The sequence below is a fragment of the Dendrobates tinctorius genome, unplaced genomic scaffold (assembly GCF_039654945.1).
Source record: "Dendrobates tinctorius isolate UK_male_01 unplaced genomic scaffold, ASM3965494v1 ptg000094l, whole genome shotgun sequence".
Lineage (NCBI taxonomy): Eukaryota > Metazoa > Chordata > Amphibia > Anura > Dendrobatidae > Dendrobates > Dendrobates tinctorius.
In genome coordinates this window covers 13,690,013-13,703,670 of record NW_027361762.1, presented here as the reverse complement: position 1 = coordinate 13,703,670, position 13,658 = coordinate 13,690,013, and positions in this window count along the sequence as shown.

Sequence of the window (13,658 nt, the reverse complement as noted above, 5' to 3'; positions counted from 1 at the left end):
CCAAACAGAGTGTGTAAGTGTCAAGGCCCCGTCTCACATAGGGAGATCGCTGAAGCGTCACCGATTTTGTGGCACAACAGTGACCTCGCCAGCGATCTCGTTACATGTAACACTTAGCAGCGACCAGGCCCCCACTGCGATGTCGCTGATCGTGCTCGAATGTCCTGGGCCATTTTTTGATCGCTGGTGTCTCGCTGGCCAGCGTGCATCGCTGTGTTTGACACCGACGAGCGACCTCATTAGCGACTCAGAAATCATGGATGCAGGCAGGAGTCGTCAGAATCGCTGCTGTGTGGCAAGGTCCCAACGATCGCTGAGGTCGTTATACGGATCGCTGGATTTTTGCTACGTCGTTGGGTAAATCTGTGTGTTTGGCAGCTCACTAGTGACCATTTAGCGACGCACCAGTGATCTTTACCAGGTCGTATCGTTGTCGGGATCGCTGGTGCGTCGCTAAGTGTATTGGGACCTTAAGTTGTGGCCAAGGAGATATAACCAGCTATAACAAGTACCTGTATGTGCCATTAGGATTGTTAACGACTCTGCCACCGATGCTGGCTATATTGTGGCAAACACCACATTTATGCTGCTGACGTACACGTCGTGTACAAAAGCCTTTTGGCTGTCGACAAGAATAATCTCATTCATTGACAACAAGCAGAGATTTTATAAGTATATTAGATAGTAGCTTTGTCTACCCTTGTACAGTGCAATACGGTCACTTACATTTGGCCAGAAAGCCCCTATAACTACTGATAACATTTCACCTAAATTCCCGGTGGTTATCGCATGTGAAGCCCCATCTGCCACCAGCATTTGGGTGATTGTTAGAAGACACAGACTGTGATCACTGCAGGCAATCATTCCTCCATTTCCAGACCTTTCCAGCCACAATCTCAGTGATTGTATTTCTATCAGGCCTGAATTAGCCGCGTCTGCTCTATGTGCCCGGACTGTGAATTACAGCCTATGTGTGTAGGCACTGGCAATGTCACTGTTTCTTTGTTTAGCAGGAAGGAGCACGCAGCTGTTGCTCTGCAAGTGGGAGGAACTGGATAAATCCGGTTTCAGCCGGCTCAGGCAAGTTTGTCAGCTTAGCAGCCGCAGCAGACGGCCACAATACGTGGAGCAGAGTCTGACTACATGCTGAAGTGGAATGGGACGGATGGGCAGCAAGGTCTGTAGTCTGCAGAAAACTCTGCTGTGGATCCAGAACATGTCATTGCTCTCCAACACAAATGATGTTACGTGAGAGAAGAAATGCCATAAGGAAAGGCAAAACTACCAAACCATGACACCGCTATACCAGAGCAGACTAATAGAGCCACAATGGCGCAGCAGTACGTTACAGAATTGCACACATAGCAGTGGCTTCACATAGAATAGTTTCAGACAATATTCATTTCTGGCTGCAGTTTGTTATAAAAAATTATCAGTCCTTTACTCACCGTCCCTAGGTTCAGGGCTGAGTCTCCGGAGCTGCTCCCGGTATCCACTCCCGGTACTCACTGTCTGCCATTATCAGCTATAACTGCCACACCGTCTGCTCCTATGAACCACGGCCTATACCATGGCTGTCCCCTCTTCACTGTTTTCCGTTACACTCTCTATAGCTCCACACTGTCCCACCACCATGCTAACCTATCTCCATTTTGTACCCCATTTCACCCTGCCCCCTCTGCATATTCATGCTGTGCCCGTTTTTCGAACTATGTCCTCATCTTTCCCGCCATGTTGTCCTGTACAAACTGTACCCCCTCCTCACATTGTCCTCCTACACAGTATGATGGTCACCACAGCTGCCCATACAGTATGATATCCACAACAGACCCAATATACACTTTGATGTTCATCACAGCCCCCATGCAGTATGATGTGCACCATAGCCCCCCATTATATAGTATAATGGTCCCCACAGCACATTACACAGTATTCTAGCCTCCCAGTCACTGATACAGTATAATTTCCCCACAGTCCCATATATACAGTATAATGTCCCCACAGTACCCACACAGTATCATATCCACCACAGGCCCAACATACAGTATAATGTCCTGCACAGTCCCCTTTATAGTATGGTCACCACAGCCCCCATGTAAGGTCCCCAATAGTACCCAATACAGTATGGTTATGCTCATGTTATGTCCCCACAGCCCCTCTTGTAATTTCCTCATAGCCAACCCCCTCTTGTAAGGTTCCTACTGCCTGCCCCTCTTGTAATGTCCCTGTAGCCAGCCCCTTATGTCCTTATAGCAAGTCTTTATTGTAATGTCCCCATAGTCAGCTCCTTATATCCACATAGCCGACCTCCTCTTATAATGTTTCCATACCCAGCCCCTTATGTCCCCATATCCAGCTTCTTTTGTGATGTCCCCACAGCCCCTCTTATGTCCTCATAGCCAGCCTTTTATGTTTTATGTGGGTCACCCTCCCAGGGCTGTGGGGTACTCGGTACCGGGCCGGTATCAGTGGGATGTGTCACAGCAGTGGTGACCCGGACCGTGGCCCTGGGCGCCCAAGTAATAGGAAGATGTGAATGGGGAAATGTAGTTAATGGAATAGTTCGTGACGCCACCTGTGGTGCTCGGCAAGGGAATTGTTAAGCCGACGCTGCATGCAGATCCACTGGGACTGGTGGTATGGCGCATCAAAGATGTAAAAAGCTCCCCACAGGTGAAGCTGTAGTCCCAGGGCAGTGTAGATGCGGTTGGCATGGGGATGTAGCGGTGCCGGAAAGGTAGGAAGCAGACAAGACACAGCGGGGTGCAATTTCTGTACCTTTACTCGACAACTGCAGTCCAGGGTCCTGATTACAGATGGTATTGGAGCAGACTAGCCTGGAAGCAATTCAGGGATTCTCTCTCAGCAGATGGGCTGTGCAGTCTCCTTACTAGCGCTTATTTGCGGGATCTCCAGTACCGAGTTACAGTGAAGGTCCTCCGGACAGATGTTCTCAAGAACCTCACTTGCACCGCAGACAGCTGTAGCCTCTCTCGGGGACTCCTCTCTCCTGAGTCCCGGCTCACTATCCAAGCTGCTGTTGTGCCCTCAAGTATTAGATGGAGTAGGGCATTTACAGCCTCCTACTCCTCTGGTGTCTGTTGCAGGACAGTTAGTATCCGTACAACCGTGGAGACCAGGCTCCAGTTCATGTGCTCTCTCCAGAGATGAGCTCATCCTCTCCGCTCTATCTCAGCACTCCTTCCACACATCTGCACACTTCACCCTCCACAGACTAACTGACTACTCCCTCCTCTTGGCCCTCAGAGAGCACTCCTCCCCTTAATCCCGGTTCAGAATTCCCCCTGCTGGCCTGGAGTGGAACTGTGTTGCATGCATAGATTGACTGCGAGAGAGACCCATCATTGCCTCCAAGCCTGGCATTACCCTCCCCTGGAGGAAGGCAAAGCCACTGTGGCGACCATACCCCTGGGGGCGCCACATATGCATTTCATACACCATATAGGCCACAAAGTAGTGGGAAAGTGGAAAGACTAAATGGGACACTTTAACTGAAAATTCAAAAGGCCATGGCAGAGACAGGAAAGAGCTGGGTAGAGTGCTTGCCTCTTGCACTCTTTTCAGTCAGACACACTCCAAATGGAAAGACAGGTTTGTCTCCTTTTGAAGTCCTGTTTGATAGTGCACCAAAGACTGGTCTGTACTTCCCACAGGTGCTACAAATGCAACACAGTTCTATGACAGCCTATGTCCAGGCCTTACAGGAAATACTTAATTTGGTACATAAACATGTGTTCTCATCCAATCCAGATCCTAACGAAAGGGCAGATGTGCATCAATTGGGTGGTCATACGCAGACACGTGAGAAGGAATCTAGACCCACGATTTGACGGCCCCTTCCAAGTCCAGCTGACCACATCCGCCTCAGTAAAACATGAGGGAAAGCCCACCTGGATCCACGCCAGTCACTGCAAGAAGGTCTTTTCAACAGCAGAATGACTGTTCTCCTAATAACCTTGCTGGCAGTGACAGGATTACTGCACTCTACAGAGACACAGAATGAACTCTTAAATGCAGACTAGGACAACAAACTTATTCGATATCATGCTCTTCTTATAAAGGACATGAAGGACAGAAATCGAAAGACTGTTGGATCTGTACACACAGCCCAGTATCTGCAAGGACTATGCCATACTTAAGCCCCCGTTACACACAGCGATCTCGCTAGCAAGATTGCTGCTGAGTCACAAGTTTTTTTACGCAACAGCGATCTCACCAGCGAGATCGCTGTGTGTGACACCTATCAGCGACCGGCCCCCTTGCCGGGTATCGCTGATTGTGCTCGAATGGCTTGGACATTTTTTTGATCGTTGGTCTCCCGCTGGCCAGCATGCATCGCTGCGTGTGGCAGGTGGGAGACCAGCGAGCAGGAGCTGGTAACCAAGGTAAACAGTGGATTTCTAAGCGCCGAGTGGCACTTAGAAACCCGCTGTTTACCTTAGTTACCAGCGCCCTGCACCAGCGCGCTGGTAACTAAGGTACACAGCGATGCCGAGCGCTCGTCGTCGCTGGAGCTGATCGCTGGTGAAGCTGCCTGTTTGGCAGCTCACCAGCAATCAGGTAGCGACACACCAGAGATCCTGACAAGTTCATATTGTTGTCGGGATCGCTGGTGAGTCACTATGGGTGACGGGGCCCTTAGCCTTACCTCTGGAGCCATGGGAGGTATTAACCCCACACTGCATACACAATGAGACTTGGACTCAATCTAGGTTTTGGGGAAAAGATGTGCCCCGTGATATATCTGCCTCATTGGCTATAATCGGATGGGCTGCTAATCCCTGGTTTCAGTTTAATATAACGCAACCTAGGGTATAAATGTAGTGGCGGGAATATGATTAAGACGTCGGAAATATGGTTGCCAGGAGGAGGACTGAAATCCCTCAATCAGACCCCATTCCCAATGATGGACTGTGGTTCAGTCTTCAACACACTGGAGCAAACACCTGTGGTGAGGACAATAATTGCTTCCGTATGTACACTCATGATCAAACACAGGTTAATGAGACGGTGTACCAAGATGATGTTGAAGGCTGTAAAGCATCTACGGGTAAAATAATAAGGAAAGAAAGGGGTAAATGTACATCTGGTATAAGTGGAAAACAAATGAATAATACTTGGTGTGTCCAAAAACCTATGTCAGGACTTTTGAGTTTATACCAATGTATACAGACCCCGGGTCACGTTTGTGTTCTCCCAGAAGGAGTATTCTTAGTGTGCTGACATTGTGCCTACAGGTGGGTGAGCCCGGACATAAGAGGAGTTTGCACTCTTGCCAAACTATCACCAGCCACTTTCATAGTTCCTCATAGTAAAATACAGGAAAGATGTATATCTTTGTACCGTGTTAGCCAGTAGAAAAATGTTCAGAATTGAGAGTCCTTTGTGGTTGATACCTTTTAATGGCTAACTGAAAGGATGGTAACACATTGCAAGTTTTCGAGACTACTCTGGTCTCTTCAGAGTCTATGCCTGATGAAGAGACCTGAGTAGTCTCGAAAGCTTGCAATGTGTTACCATTTTTCAGTTAGCCATTAAAAGGTATCAACCACTGAAGACTCTCAATTCTGAATATTTTTCATATTGTTTTATGTAGCCATAAAAGCGCTAACATATGTGTTACTTAAGCTACTGAATAATGTATGTGTGAAAAAAAGAATCTAAGGCTGAACCTTCTGTAGTGTATCATAAACCCCAGATAGCCATTGCTCATGGGGAAAGTGAGTGTCCACACTGAGGGTGGATGGGCAAAGCAGGTAGGAAGCCCCCTTATGGGTACTAAACCCATGAGACAGTAGCTCCTTTGTGGACATCAGCTGACCCTGTGGCAAAGGTTATACCATTTACAAAAGGGAAATTGATACAGAAGGGTTAATGGTTTGCCTTTATATGCCTTTAACTGCCTTTAATTCTTCAATTGCCTTTTGCCTTTCATTGCTATGTTTTTTTATTCTGAGGACACAGCAGACTATTAGTCTCTGCTTCAAGGAGACTATACTTGTTATCATATATGTTCTCAATAGTCAGCAACAACATGTTCTAGGTACATGGTAAACAAGGTATGACCCTGAGGTGATGATGGGGGCTACATGAGCTACATAGAGTTACATTTGTTGTAAATGGTATAAAATATTGCCTTGTGTTTCATTACGTCAGATAAAGTAATTTGCCCACGACCTGTGTGTGCAATCTCCTTTGTCTCCAAGCCCTTGTAAATTAAGGGCATAAACTCCTAATTTGGCCTCACTGGTGAACTGGCATATCTGACTCTGGGTCAGAACGAAAACAGCTACAACAGTGGCCCGATTCGAATTCATCGAGTATTCCAGAATATGTATGTAGTTTATAACCCTACTAAGCATAACCCTAAACCTAACTAACCCTAACCCCTAACCCTACTATCCATAAGCATAACCCTAACCCTTACCCTAACCCTACTAACACTAACCATAACCCTAACTAACCCTAACCCCTAACCCTAACCCTACTAACCATAAGCATAACCCAAACCTTAGGTAACCCTAACCCCTAACTCTCACCCTAACCCTAACAACCATAACCCCTAACCCTAACCCTACTATCCATAAGCTTAACCCTAACCCTAACTAACCCTAACCACTAACCCTTACCCTAACCCTACTAACCCTAACAATAACGCTAACTAACCCTAACCCTACTAACCCTAAACCTTACCCTACTAACCATAAACCCAAACCCTACCCCAACTAATCCTAACCCAAAGAAAAAACACCACTGTTAAGAAGATGGTGACTAGTTTTCCTGCTACAGCTTTCGCTCTGTGCATTTTTCTAGCGATTTTTTTGCTCCTCTGCCTCTGCAAACTCCTTCCCCATTATCCTAAGGTGTTTTCCCTCCATTTTATCCATTATATAGCACTGTATTAGTTATTTTGCAATTCCGATTTTTTTCTCCCATTGACTTGCATTGATATCGGAAATCGGAATTTCCGATATCCGATATTTTTTCAATATCGGAAATCGGAATTCCGATGCGATATCGGACAATATCGCTCATCCCTACTGGTGATATATTCATGCACTGGGCATTAGGGTGACCTCAAAAAATCGATGTCGGAATTTTGTCTGTCTGGACCCCACAAAACGATTCCCCTTTCCAGATATTGAGATAGCCAAAATTTGAGCTCGATCAAACGACGTTAACCCGTGCCGCTCGTCGCTCAAAGTTTGAAAAAATCCAAATTGAGGTATTTTAAGATTTAGGTATTTTGCATAGTCTGTTAGACTATAAAGAATGTGACAACAACATTGCAGAAATAGCCCTGACCAAATTTTCGAACCATTTGTGGTATTTGAATGCAGAGTTGGTGGGATTATCGTTTTTTGATCCCACCATTACAGACAATGAAAAGTTGTTAATGGCTAATAAATTGCTCAGTAGCACAGATGAACCATCAGAGCACGCTAGGGTTGTAAATCCAAAAGTTAGGAAAGAAAAATTAAAAGAGGTAGGAAGTAACCGACTTTATCGACCTTCTGACAAAAGATGAAGAACAAAAGCAATATGTCCTGCAAGTTGTAAGCAAATGCCGAGCATTATATTCTGACGTTTCAAAAACTACTTTAACAAAAGCTCTAGAATAGATTAGATAACTATGTAAAATTATCAACTCATGTAGGTTAGCGTGCTCTGATGGTTCATCTGTGCTACTGAGCAATTTATTAGCCATTAACAATACCTCAATTTGGATTTTTTTCAAACTTTGAGCGACGAGCGGCACGGGTTAACGTCGTTTGATCGAGCTCAAATTTTGGCTCTCTCAATATCTGGAAAGGGGAATCGTTTTGTGGGGTCCAGACGAACAAGATTCTGACATTTTTTCCCCCCCATATGAGATCCGGTCACCCTACTGGGCATACTGCGCTGGGCACTACAGCGTACTAAGTACTACAATGTAAAGGCACCGCAATAGCAGATTTGCAATTGTCACTCAGAAACATCCACTGCTGCTTGTTTCTGGAAAACACCCATGGAGTCAAAATTGTCAATACATCTGTAGATGAATTCCCAAAGGGGTATTATTTCCAAAACACAGTCTCTTAAGGAGGGTATTCTGCTGTTCTTGGAATTAGGGGACTCTGTATATGGAGTCTGTAAACTATCTAGGAAAATCTGTGCTCCAGGAGGCAAATAGCTCTCTGTCCTACCTGTGGTGTTAATATGATCACTACACACTTAAGGGCCCGTCACACTAAGCGAGATCGCTAGCGATATCGCTAAAGCGTCACCGATTTTGTGACGCATTAGCGATATTGCTAGCGATATCGCTATGTGTGATACCTCCGACCGGCTCCCCCGCTGGTTATCGCTGATCGCGCGAGAACGTCCTAGGCCGTTTCTTGTCGGCTGCTTCCTGCTGGGCTTCCTGCTGGCGCCGACGAGCGACGAGTGGACGCGGGCGGGAGGATGTCTTCATCGCCGCGTCTGACAGGTAAATAACGACCGCCGACCGCTGCTATGTCGCTGGTGAGATCTGCCTGTTTGGCAGCTCACTAGCGACCATTTAGCGATGCACCAGCGATCCTGACCGGGTCGCATCGTTGTCGGGATCGCTGGTGTATCTCTAAATGTGACGGTACCTTTAGATAAAGTAATTGAGAGGTGTAGTTTGAAAATGGATTCACTTATGGTGGATTCTACTATTCTGGCACCTCAGGGATTTTCTCAGTGGGTCATGACACTTGCGAACCATAACAGTAAAATCTGCATTAAATTATTGTGCTCCTTCCCTTTTGAGTTTTGCACTATGCCTCAAAAGTAGTGCCTGATTACACATAGAGTATTGGCGCACTCAGGAGAAATTGCACAACAAACTAAGAGGTTCATTGTTTCCTATTAGCCCTTATAAAATTAAAAATGTTGGGCTAAAACAACATTTTAACAGTAAACATATAATTATTATTTATTCACTGCTCAATGGTATAAACTTCTGTGAGGTACATGTGGGGTCAACATGCTCACTGCACTGATGAGTTAATTGAGAGATGTAGCTTGTAAAATGAAGTCACTTATGGGTTTTCTGCTGTTCTGGCACCTCAAGAGCTCTGCCAATGTGACATGGCACCCTCAAACCATTCCAGCATAATCTGAACTCCAGTATGATGCTTGTCTTCGGTAACTATTCCTGTCCTGGGAGGTACTCTTGAAGGTAGAGAGACCTGAGTCTCTGGCCTTACTATGCTCCTGTTAAAACTTGATGTGTCGCTTCCCCAACCCCATGAGGCATGGGACAGAAATTTCAGGTAAACAAGAAACAAAGACAAAATGGTGATAACAGAAATCCTATATCATACAAAAGCATTAACCAACAATAAGGAGGAGGATTGGGACAAGGAGGAATAAACTAAATCTGAACAGGGACCAGGAGATACACAAATGTACCACAGCAAACTACAGAACTCTACTACAACAACTCCAACTACTTAGCTTTAGCACACAGCACAGGAAAATGAATATTTCACCCTGAGGTGTGAGTTTTTTTGTGTGCATTTCTGTGTGGAATTAAACATCTTTTGTTCAGATTCAGTGTAGAAGCCTATATGAAAAAAACACAGTTGTGTAGCATCATCAAACGCTTAGTCAGTATGAGTTTTCATGAAATCACATCCTCTTTCCATGAATTATTAAATGAAAATTTTCTGCACACAAAAAATCCCACAGCAGAATAAATGCAGCATTTATGCTACATGAGAACATGGCCTGTTTTCTTTCATTAGTGGAATGGATATCAGTTTAGTCATTCAAATTTAAGAGAAACTGTCAAACTAAGGCTGGTTTCACACTAGTGTTGTGTAGTGCTGCGGATGGCAGCCTACTTCCTTCTTTCTTCCTCTGTTAAGCCCCGCCCAATGCCGTACCTTTTCCTTCAACTCCGCCTATGTCTGCATGCATCCTGCGTACCCTAGCTTTAACATTGGGAATGCAGGCCATGCGGATTTATGCTGATGCATCCGCATGCGTCATTTTGACGCTGCGCCAAACGCATCAAGTTTCATTTTGTTGCGGTCGGCGGACACATCAAAACGACGCATGCGGATGCGTCAGCATACATCCACATGGCCTGCGTACCCAATGTTAAAGATAGCTGAAGGAAGAGGTGCGGCAGTGGGGGGGCTTAACGGAGGAAGAAAGAAGGAAGTAGGCTACCATCTGCAGCCCTGCCAAACGCTAGTGTGAAACAAGCCTAATAACTTCTACCCCATGATGTTTCTCTTACTAAATTGTGCATATCGATGTCCTGTGTGTGCAGATATATGTGATGCTGTAAAAGGCATTATACACGCCTAAAATCTGTTCTGTCATTGTGAACTTGAACACTGCTTCATATTGGGGCATATTTTCAGTATTGTAATTCTTACAGTACATATAGCTGACAGTCATGGCATATACCAGTATGATAAATCTGCTGCACTTTGTTTGATAGACAGTCTACAAATGATTTGGAAGCAAAGACTGCATGATTGCCTATTATGAAACATTCAATATTGTTATATAAATTGGCCAGTTAATATTTAAAGTTGCTTTATTGTGATAATTTTCTCCTATATTTTTAAAACATCTGTGTCTTTTGTTCTAGCTATATACCATGTTGTTGTCCTAAAGCATAATGCATGTTAAACAAGAAGGTAAAAATCAGACGATACAAAGGAGAAACCTTAATTTATTTTTCTTTTTGAACTGTTTAGGAGCATCTGTACGAATGCCACAAACTCCTACATATGTAGTAAATAATGGGATTCCTATAGGTTCTCCTGGACCACAGCTCACAGTTCATCATCGGCCTCCACAAGTAAGTACCAGCTCACGCTTAATTAACTGCAGGTAAGTATTGAAGGAAATGAGTTCCCTTTCAATGTTACACCAGGGAAGGAGTCCTGAGGAGATAATTTGCATATTCACAGGGCATTCTGGGATAAATGAAGAGTCTCTGCAAGCTCAAAGAACACTGGATTTTGGCCGTTGCAGCTGAAAGGAGGTCATCGGTATACTGCGCGCTGGTAGGCACGCAAATTTTGGCACATTTTTTCACCGCTTTCATATTTCATTAACAATAAGAACATGGACGAATACAGGAACCATTTGGTGAGCTGTAGAGATGAGCGACTTTGCCTTTTTTCGGGTCGAGTCGGGTTTCGTGAAACCCGACTTTCGCAAAAGTTGGGTCGAACAAAATCGGCCGATTATCATGAAAAGTCGAAGGCCGACTGAAACACGAAGCCCAATGCAAGTCAATGGGGAAGCAAAGTCGGCAGTGAGTGGAGGACAGGAAATACACCTACAGTGCCCTTTTGAATGCCAAAAACATCAATTCTGATTACTGAAGCTTTTCAACCTTAATTTACTTCATAATACTAGTTACGCACTGAAAAATGGGGGTTATTTGCCTAAATTTGTGGGGGGGGGTAGGGCTGGCTCCAGGTTTTTATGTGCCCTGTGCCAAAGGGCGCCCCTTTAACACATACCACAACTCATGATGCTCCGATACCGCAGAGAAATAGCGGCATAGTACAATGAAAAATACTTCACTTTTTACATCTCATGACTGATATCCATTTTTAATAGCTCCAAAAACGGACAGTATATTACTCCATACAGTATTATGGGCACCGCATAGTGCGCTATACAGAGTAATGAGGCCCATATATTTCTCCATACAGAATCATTGGTCCCATATAATGTTTGAAACAATATATGATGAGCTCCACATAATGCTACAGTATATGTTGGTCCCCATGGATGAAGCTCCACTGTTTTATGGGCCCAAATAATGCTACATACATAATGGGCCCTATTTCTAATGCTCTAGTGTATAATGTGCCCTGTAAATGCTGCTCCAGTGTCTGATGTCCACCTTTGGAATGCTCCAGTGTATGGTGGGCCCCATATATCATTCTCCAGAGTATAGTGCTCCCCAAAAATTGCTGTCCCAACATTGAAAACAATTAAATAAGTCTCCTTGCTATGGAATCCCTGTACTAGTCTGGACTCCTCGTCGTCCCCATCGTCCATCTCACTGCACTTGGCTGTTTAGGCAGAGGGCGTACAGACGTGTTGTCATTGCGCTCTCTGATCAGGCTATCACTGTCAGGAAACGCGGAAGACGTCATGGCGGTGGAGCAGGGAGAGGTAAGTATTTCAACTTTGCAAGTGCTGTGATCCTGAGCAAGCAGGGGGGCCCACTCGGCGACGGCAGTGGCACAGGGCCCCTCTAATAGTACGGCGGTGTGTGGCGGTGTGTCTGACGGCGGGTGGGGGTGGGAGTGGGCCCTCCCACCAACAGAGACACTTTTGCGTACTATGAGGGGCCCTGTGCCAGTGCCGTCGCCCATGTGTATGCCCCCCCACCAGCTCAAGGAACCTGCACTTTCATCTGCACCTTCCTCTTTGTCACCGTGTAAGGTGGTATAGTATGCGGAAAGGGGAACCTTAGTTTCCTCTGGGTCAGATTCTGGCTGTGTAGAGTGTGAGGGGAATGTAGTGGTCTGGGTCAATGTACCAGCAGAATCATCTAGGAGTAGCTGGGCATCAGTGCACTTGTGGTGTCCCCAGGAGTACGGTCACCACAGTGGCATTACCTTCCTCCTAGGGAGTGTGATGTCATGCTTGGGAGCAACGAAGGATCTCTCTAGCAGTTAAACCAACACACAACACATTTCCCACTCCACGCCAGCAGGGAAACCTCTGAACATGACTGCTGAGGAACTGCTCTCTGTGGTCAGGAGGAGGTAAGTTAGGCCATTCTGTGCAGGGAAGGGGAAGTGTGTGGATGTGAGAAGGGGAGCTGGAGGATGAGCAGAGTTAAGGCTCACTCCTAGCTGGAGCGCATGGTCCAGATTCCGGTCTCTGAGTTTGTAGGGACACTGACGTTCCTGCAGCAGAATCCAGAGGAAGTAGCAGCTGTAAATGCTCGGTACCCAACTGAGGCTCAGAAGCCCCAGCATCGACGTGTGTGAGCCAGAAGGAAAAGGCTACGGCTGCCAGCCATACGAGAAAGTTCCAAAAGAGAGTCAACAGGGGGAACTTCATTGAACTCAGCACTGCGATTACCTCAGATAAACGCTAGAACGGAGGCCACACTACCTATCTGCATAGAGAGAAATCCAAATTGGCTTCCAGGCTGACTCCTTCTCCATCTGTACTCTGGGTCCTGGACAGCACCTTCCAAGTACAGGTAAAGGAACTGCACGACTGTCTGTCATCTTTCTCCTGCGCCTGGCGCACACCATCTCCCAACTCTTTCACCTGCCCTGCGACTACGGCCCTACCTGTGCAGGTCTTCTACAACTTAACTGCACCACAACATCTGTCCCACAGAAGCGACACTGCAGCGCTGGTCAATCTAATCAGAAACCAGAGGTGGTGTCACATATCATTCACCTATAAACGTAATTCACCCCTTTGCATGGACGCCCAGGGCCACGGAATGGGTCACCACCACCGTGACACATCCCTGTGAGACACCGGCCCGGTATCGATTAACCCCAGTGCCCTGGCTGGCCACCCACACTCCATGTCAGATTCATCTTGGACTGGGAATTTACGATTTGACTTGATAACCCAGGCATGGTATGATAGAAAGAGCTACATGGATTAATGTG